Source organism: Anabas testudineus, chromosome 10, assembly GCF_900324465.2.
Source record: "Anabas testudineus chromosome 10, fAnaTes1.2, whole genome shotgun sequence".
Classification (NCBI taxonomy): Eukaryota; Metazoa; Chordata; class Actinopteri; order Anabantiformes; family Anabantidae; genus Anabas; species Anabas testudineus.
Window position 1 is genome coordinate 21,609,723 of NC_046619.1, and position 7,960 is coordinate 21,617,682.

The 7,960-nt window shown below is 38.5% G+C and overlaps 1 long non-coding RNA gene across 1 annotated transcript; it reads right to left on the reverse strand.

Moving 5' to 3' along the window:
- Nucleotides 1–246: 246 nt before the first annotated feature.
- LOC113161097 lies at nucleotides 247–6,824 on the reverse strand. The gene is made up of 4 exons (XR_003298728.1): nucleotides 6,713–6,824; nucleotides 5,414–5,486; nucleotides 5,102–5,203; nucleotides 247–368 (listed from the first exon to the last, which is right to left on the reverse strand). It is a non-coding gene; the product is annotated as an uncharacterized LOC113161097 (long non-coding RNA).
- Between the last annotated feature and the right edge of the window lie 1,136 nt (nucleotides 6,825–7,960).

Genomic DNA, 7,960 nt, shown 5'->3' on the forward strand with positions numbered 1-7,960 from the left:
AATTATTTATATAAAGCAAGAACACATTACACAAAATGTTCCTTCATAAATACTGGCACCACACACACACACACACACACACACACACACACACACACACACACACACACTTAAGTCAGACACACAGGTACGTTTCTCTGCACTGAGGAAGGCAGCGATGTCTTCTTCTCTCAACATGACTGACAAGGCAGCAGACTGCCTGGATGAAAACAATAACAGCTGCACTCCACAATTACCTGGAACATCGACAAGAACCCATTTACCAAGACACCCCACTGGGATGTCCTATTACTTCCCCTGTCAAGCTATATGCCACTGGGAATCACCATATTTCTTCTGCCATCGGGGGAAGCCACACACTGTTGGTCCTAGATGAAAGCAATAGATTAGAAACATGCTGCCGTATGAGGATACTGTATGTGATGTCATCTGAAACACACATATGCACCAACAGTCTGGAGTCTGAATTCTCCCTCATGTATGAACTGAAAACTAAAGACATCCTTTTCCATTCATGGAACAAAGATTCTGAGAAAACATACAGAAAATCTATAAAACAAAACCCGACAGAAACCCACGTAGTGAATGAAGCTCAGATAGAGACAAGTCAATGACAGGAGCACACAACATACAATATCAACTCAAAAATGGTACAATTCTATAGACATGAGGAGTTGAGAACCAACATTCACGGCAGAAATGACAACTTATCATCCCATCATCCCAAGCTGCAAATATTTTTCCTCACATGGCCATTCTACTGCTGTAGTCCAAATGCCATGACAGGATTCAACACAAAATTCAAAATGTGCAGTGTTATTTTACTGCGTTTCCTTATCAGGGTCTAACCAATAATTAGGTTTTGTTACTTTTTAAGGCTATACGTTAAATAGGGAAATTAACAATCGTCACTTAAAAATGAGACTGATCTAAAAACCATGACTTGCACAGACCCCATGTGTTAAAGTAAAAACCAAGCAATTCAGGTTTTTGCATTTTATGATGCCCAGTCTGACTTGGCTGGAAAATGATCCTATCTGACAGCAAGACAAGTGTTATTTTATTCTCTCTTTGGTTTCAGCAGAGCTAGCTGTAGCAGAAAAATCACAGCAAGAGTGGACTAGATTGATGCTCCTGTATAGGTGTAAACTGTCTGAGTAACTTCTCCCAGCAACCACAACATGACATGTTTAAAAGAATGACGGGAAACAAAATCCTAACTCAATTTGAATATTTGGTTCCCTTGTGCCAAACTTCCATCTTATCCTAATTCAAATTAAAATCCAAATCTCTGTAATGTCTGTAAATATGAATGTCCATTCACGCCCCATTTAAACCCAGACTGATTTCATCAGCAACAACAGTCCTCCAACCAGCGTCTGTGTCAGTATCACGCAACAATGCGAACAGTGAGTCATACCTCTCCACTCTCCAGTAGGTGTGTGTGGTTTAAGCGGTATACGTGCCTTTTGCCTTTCCACATCAGTGACGGGCAGCACGTCACAAACTGAAATTCATTATGAGAGAGCGCGTGCAGGTCTGCAATTGATCAATACTCTGCACATCACACATGAAATCCTACTGATATTTCTCAGCATGAGAAGAGAAGAGACAGAGGAGATGAAGACTTGGCTTTAGTTTTGTTTCTGTTAACATGCTGCTCACATCTTCTCGATATGCACACGCAGGAAAGATGATTTGTTTTCTTACCAAACGTCACCCTACCTTATAAAACACGAGATGCAGAGATTAATTAACTGAAAGAAAAATGAAATAAGGCTGTGACTCCTGTCCCTTACATACTGAGATCAAAACCAGTCACACTGAGCTCAGACTGATCCAGCAACTACATCTTTAACCAGTTCTCAGTCTACCAGCAAAGATTTGAGACAGAAAAAGATGTTTCAGCTTCAAAAAAAAACAAACCTTACTCATTTCAACAATTGGAAAATAGGCATCTTTCTACACAATCTGCTTGTTTATGTAAGTTCTTTTTTCCACAGTAAGGAAAATTAATTATAATAATAACTAAAACTGCTGAGGGATCACAGTGGAAACCAGCCTCACATGATTGAGACGTAACAGGATGGCATGTGGTTCACTTCCACATGGAGTTTGTACACAAGTGAGAGGGCACAGGAAGTCCTGCTGATCAATAACGGACACCTTTCGAGCTCAAAATGGTGATTACACACTTGCTAGTTTTTGCTTTCTTTCAGCTAATGTTGTACTTGTTATTTCTTACTATTTATTTCTATTTCTAATGATAACATATTGTATTTTATATGTATTTTCTTCATAAGTGCAGTGCAGAAAAATACACTGACATCAGACAGCTTGGTGTTCTTGTGTTTATGATGTTAACATATATAAAAACCACAAAAAAAAAAAGTTTAGTCTTCTAAAATCCAGAGACAGGATTTGGTTAGACTCTCCATCACTGCCAAAACCTCTAACCTGGCAAGATGTCAGGTAACCAGAACTCCACACAGTAAACAAGCCACTTAAAATGTCGAGGTTAGTTGTGTTTACAAGCCCCAGGTTGTTTGTAATAAGACAATTTAAACTGGAACAAACCAAAAATATGCACAAAGTAAACCATTCCTCTAAAGTTTGGGGTGACTGCATGCTGAGAAACCCTTTCAAAGTACAGTATGAAGAGGAAAGGGGGCTCATCAAATGTCTGATATGGGGGATTAAATGTGTTTCTTCTTGTTATTCATCATTAGTTTTAATTTAGGAGACAACACCCAGTCTGTTAATCTGTTTGCAAGCTTCTGTCTTTTTTATTTCCTCCTTACCTCCGTGTCATCCCTTTCCTCTCCTCCCTCTGACAGAATATTATAGAGCTGGAGAGACCTTCTAATGTATACATGGCACTGAGCGCTCACATGCACATGATTTCATCAAATAATCACAAATACATGTTCCTTTTGAGCCTGCTTGTCCCAGTAGTGCTTGTTTTAATTGCTCTGCCTTCATGGTTGAGAATGTTGTCACAGAAATGTTCTGCTTCCACTTCCATTATCCTTCTGAGAAATCATGAATTTCACCTGATTCTAGGGTTGTGTACAGTGTCCGTGAATCTGGATCAATACAAATAATGCTGGTTGAAATGAAATGCAAGGTTGAAAACAGACATGTACACATAATTATGAAGTCTTCTGAAAAATAAATAAAAGATTAATGACAACAGCTGGTGCAGAGAAGGTTTGAGTGTACGTCATGGTGCATCAGCTTGAAGCTGGATCTTTGCTGTGAAAATGAAAGTTGAAGCTCTGAATAGGGGAAAATGATACCTCCAACCTCCCACAGACCTCTCCTGCAAAGGCAGCAGGAAACACAATAAATCTGTTTTGTCTTGGATATGCTTTCTGATCTGTTAAACTGAAAAATGCCACAGCTCAGTATTATTACAGTTAACTCAGTAAAACACAGTTAAATCAAAGAAAACATTTGTTTCCCCACTATCTGAAGTTACAGAAGTCTATAGTATGTAACTGAAAGGACCAGACCATTAATAAACTTTTGTATGAGTACATTATGCACTAGCGGGACTTAATGAGGGTACGAAGGGCACTTTGAAAAGTGGGTTTCATAAAACCTTTTTCCGAAACAGATCAGTTCAACTCTGAGTAGGTTAGTTATATGGCAATATAACTGCCTGTCTCCTGTCCTCCTACCAAGTCTGTTTCACCTTCTTACTCATACTGAGCATACTGGAGTATGTTGCTTTATTCAAGGTTGGCACTGGGTTCTGCCACCACAGTCCTGTGCTTTGTGAGCCCACCACACACCCCAAAAGAAAAATCTCCATCACAGGGTTTTCCTTCTGCTTTAGTTTATTTAATATATGGGCTACCTTTTGGCAAAGAACACACAGCACAGTCTTAGTGCAGCATGATGCTGCATCAGCCAGTTAGAGGCCACCTCTAAACACTTTAATGTAATGCACAGCATGCTGAAGCACAAATACACTGATGTTAGATAGGAGCCACTATCACAGCAGGGTGCAATAAAAAGTGCAATAAGTTTCTGTTTAGATGTGGATTTTTTTTATTCTCCATTATCCTCTGGGTGCATATGTTTTCTGTGTTACAGCTACAGCAACACCAAATTAATAAAGTATTCATCTCTCTAACTATCCAAGATGTGACACTTTGACAGTCCTGTCACTGTATAGCTTGGATAATAAAAAAAAAAAAGCATCCCCCCTTGCACCCCCCCCCACCCACACACACACACACACACACACACACACACACAATATAAAGCTCTACAATCATTTCCAGCATAATTACTGAAGCTGTCATTTTGCTGCTCACATGAAAAAAAGGAAACGCATACACAAACCCAGATTATGATTAAGAGCACCACTCACACAAACCTATTTAAGCAGCCAGTTAAACTAAAAACACTGTCAATGTCACCATCTGCATGTTATAAGTCTTCATCACTCGTGTCTGAAATATTCTCTCACCATTTAACTCAGCGCTGACAGTGTGCAGGTCATAAAACTTTCTTTTGCACATTACTACTTCATTCATTCATTCCCATTGGTAAATAAATGGAGCCAAACTCAAGGCTGGTCTACAACAAAACCCTATTCCTAGACTCTTACAATGTGTCAACAACCACTTCATATTTTTCCTTGTGTTGAATAATGTGGTGTGTCTGCAGCTGACTTTAAAGGAGTTTGATGATTTAGAGAGTTCATGTATTTACTGTTCACACACTAACGTCAGAACCACTGGCTGTACCTAATTTATATTGAAGAAGCTCACCTGTAACTGTGACAATATCAACTTGTCAACTTGAAATTCTGCTTAATGGTTTTATTGATTGATTGTATTAACGCCCAACTGATGAACCGGTGCAAAAAAAAAGAAAAAACCTGTACACAAACATGCCAGTACACCTACACAGTACACACATTCATATATGGATTAACATTCTTTCAAAAGTAAGCTACAAAGTTATGGTATATTGGAGAAGGTTTTCTATATTTTTGGTCATTGAGAGTAAAATATATGGACATTGTTTTTCCAGCATGCTGTAAAGGTGTGAGTTACTGTCTTTTCAGTTCACAATAAAAACATACCACAAATTTCTGAAGGCAGGCAGACAAGTGGTTGAACCCCAAGTCGAATGTGCCTCTGACTCCTGGCACTCAGCACAAAGAATTCAGTCATTTTAAGATTTCCTGCAGGGAGAAAAAAATGTAATTTTAGTCAAATAGGACTAATGTAACCACAGGAAAATACAATGCCTCATTGTTACACTGATAATACTGCAGTTCACAAATACTCCGATGTGCTTCTGACTTGGGAATGAGTTTAAACTTCAGCCAGGTATTCTATTACATTAGACCTGACAATCATAACCAAGTGTGGCAACTTAACTTTGCTCTTACTTGAACTTTGACATCCTCCCAGCTTCCTTGTCTAAATGGACTTGAATCAGCTCAGCAGCAGCCAGTCACTTTCCTGTAGAAGAAACCGTCCATTTGGTTGCAAAGCAGCAAAACAGATGGTGCCTCAATTTATTAATTAAAGACTTTGCTGTGGTCAACAAATAATGAAGTACAGGTTTTCTGCTCATACCAGAGCAGACCTGATCATGTTGCTTTTATAGTGTATATGAAGGGAATCAATTTAATTTATGAATACATTTTTTTGATCCGTTTGTATTTGTTAATGATAATGAATTTGGTGAAAGTCAAACTCACAAACACTAGAAGTAAAACTTTTCTTTAATCTAACTTGGTAACAAGTTAGATTAAAAGTCCTACACCCTGAGTTTTAATCAGTGTTTAATCAGTGTTTGCTCCATCATCCCTAGTTTGACCCCGAGTTAACTGTGTGTGGTGAAACAAAAAACAAGTCATCACCATCAGCAGAGCTCCAATACTAAGATTCATCATGACAATGAGTAAATAAAGAGCAGAGCCTCCATTGAAACAGAGCGGAATAAGAATTCACTTGAAAAATAAAACAACAGTAAAAGAGCCTGAGTTAGTGAAGAGTCAGTAAGTTAACGCTGCAGCTGAGTTAAAGACTAAACTGATGTTCGGGATGATAAACTGAAACTAGTCTTAGTTTAATATCCAAAGATATTAAAGTATTACCGGGTGAAAAACAACCTGAAAACTGAAAAACGTTTTAAACTTGTTTACTCAGGTAAGGAAGTCGGCGGCCGCCATCTTTGTTTTGGTTTTCGATTATACGGTTAATTACGAGTTAAAATGTGTTCATCATTAAGTTTAGTTCGTCATTAAGTTTAGTTCGTCATTAAGTTTAGTTCGTCATTAAGTTTAGTTCGTCATTAAGTTTAGTTCATCAGTCCGATCGTTACGTGAATCTTTGGAGAATCCATAGATAAAGTAAATATTGTTACTTGAAACGTTAGCTAACGTTAGCTAACGTTAGCTATGTGTCCCAATAAAGAGGTGGAACAAACACAGGCTGAATTATTATCCAGTTAAAAAGTGTCTCCACTAGTCAGACCCGTCACCAAACAGCGACTATACTCAAATAAAATCATATATTTACTTATCTATGTCATGACTTAATTGTTTAACCAACCTCGAAGGCATTAAGCTATCGTTTTTAAGCTAACATTAGCTAAACAGAGGTGTTTTATGCTAACGGTCCTTCTGAGCAGCTTGTTTTGTTGTTTAAGTTTATATTTATTGTTATCATCACGTTCCTACCTTAAATAACGTTTCCCCGTCACACCTGTACCGTGAGTTCTTAGTGATTTAACTAATCAGTGCTGCAGACACTGGTTCAGGTGGTGTCCAGTAGGCGGGGCCTCTGTCAGCCTCCACACCTGTGACAGGTGATGTGATGAACCCCTGGGTCCACCTGCAGGTACTAAAACTGTATTTACAATTTACAGTTGGGTTAAATTGGGGATCACCAAGACGCTGAACAGCAGCTGTACCCAGGAGGATTAATGATTATAAAGAAAATAAAAATAAATAATAATTATATACTTTAGGGAAACAAATCAAGTAAATTGATGTGGCACAGCTACTGGAAATGGCGAGTGCTGACATTATTCATCTAAATGTTTCTTTAACTAATCGTAATGATCTCAGCATCATTAATAAAAAACTCTGCAGATCTGCATCGGGATACTTCTTTTTTTACTCAGCTGGCATTTGTTGAATAAGCAGATAAGCAGATGTTGATCTCAAGAGAAGAGACTTTTTTTATTATTCAGGATAAAAGAAGAAAAGTCGAAAGAAAGTCAAAGAATCAACAGTGTCAAAACATTCCCACAAATATTTGTCAGTTTCTGTGTGCACTGTGTGTTTTTGCTTTCAGCAGGAGACAAATGTTGAAGTGCTTGCCTCTGCTGGCCTCACACGGTTTATAAGGAGCGACTGGAGGTAATGGATGGTTTGTGGTGGGGCTACAAACATCTGACAACTATTTTGCTCGAGAAAAGAGCCACAGACACAAATAGACTCAGTTTGTGTTGATGGCAGATCTCTGTTTGTGAAAATGAGAAGTGACTTTGTTGGATGGGAAATGATCTGTAGTGGGAATGAAAGGTGATGATGTGATGTAGTGAAGCTGGAGTCTGAGAGTCAGTTTGATTTCTGTGCTGCTGTTACTATTTTAACTTTGCTGAGTAGATTGTGTTTTTACGTGTACAGCCCTTAAACTCCACATTGTTCAGTCCAGGATAATTATTAAAGAAATGAAGGAAGAGAGTCGCACATTTTTCTATGGGTCAGCACATCACAAGATGCTTCGTGCTTCCCTGTCACCCAATCACAGCCTCCAGACCTTGAATGTCTGACATGCAGAACACGGAGCAATACTGTGATTCTCTTTTTTTTCTTCTCAAAATCTATTATTAAATGTTCCCTGCCTCCTCCAACCAGAACAATTACAGGCAGGGCTGCAAATGGACATTGTGAGTGAAAATCCATTTAACTTATTGAGCT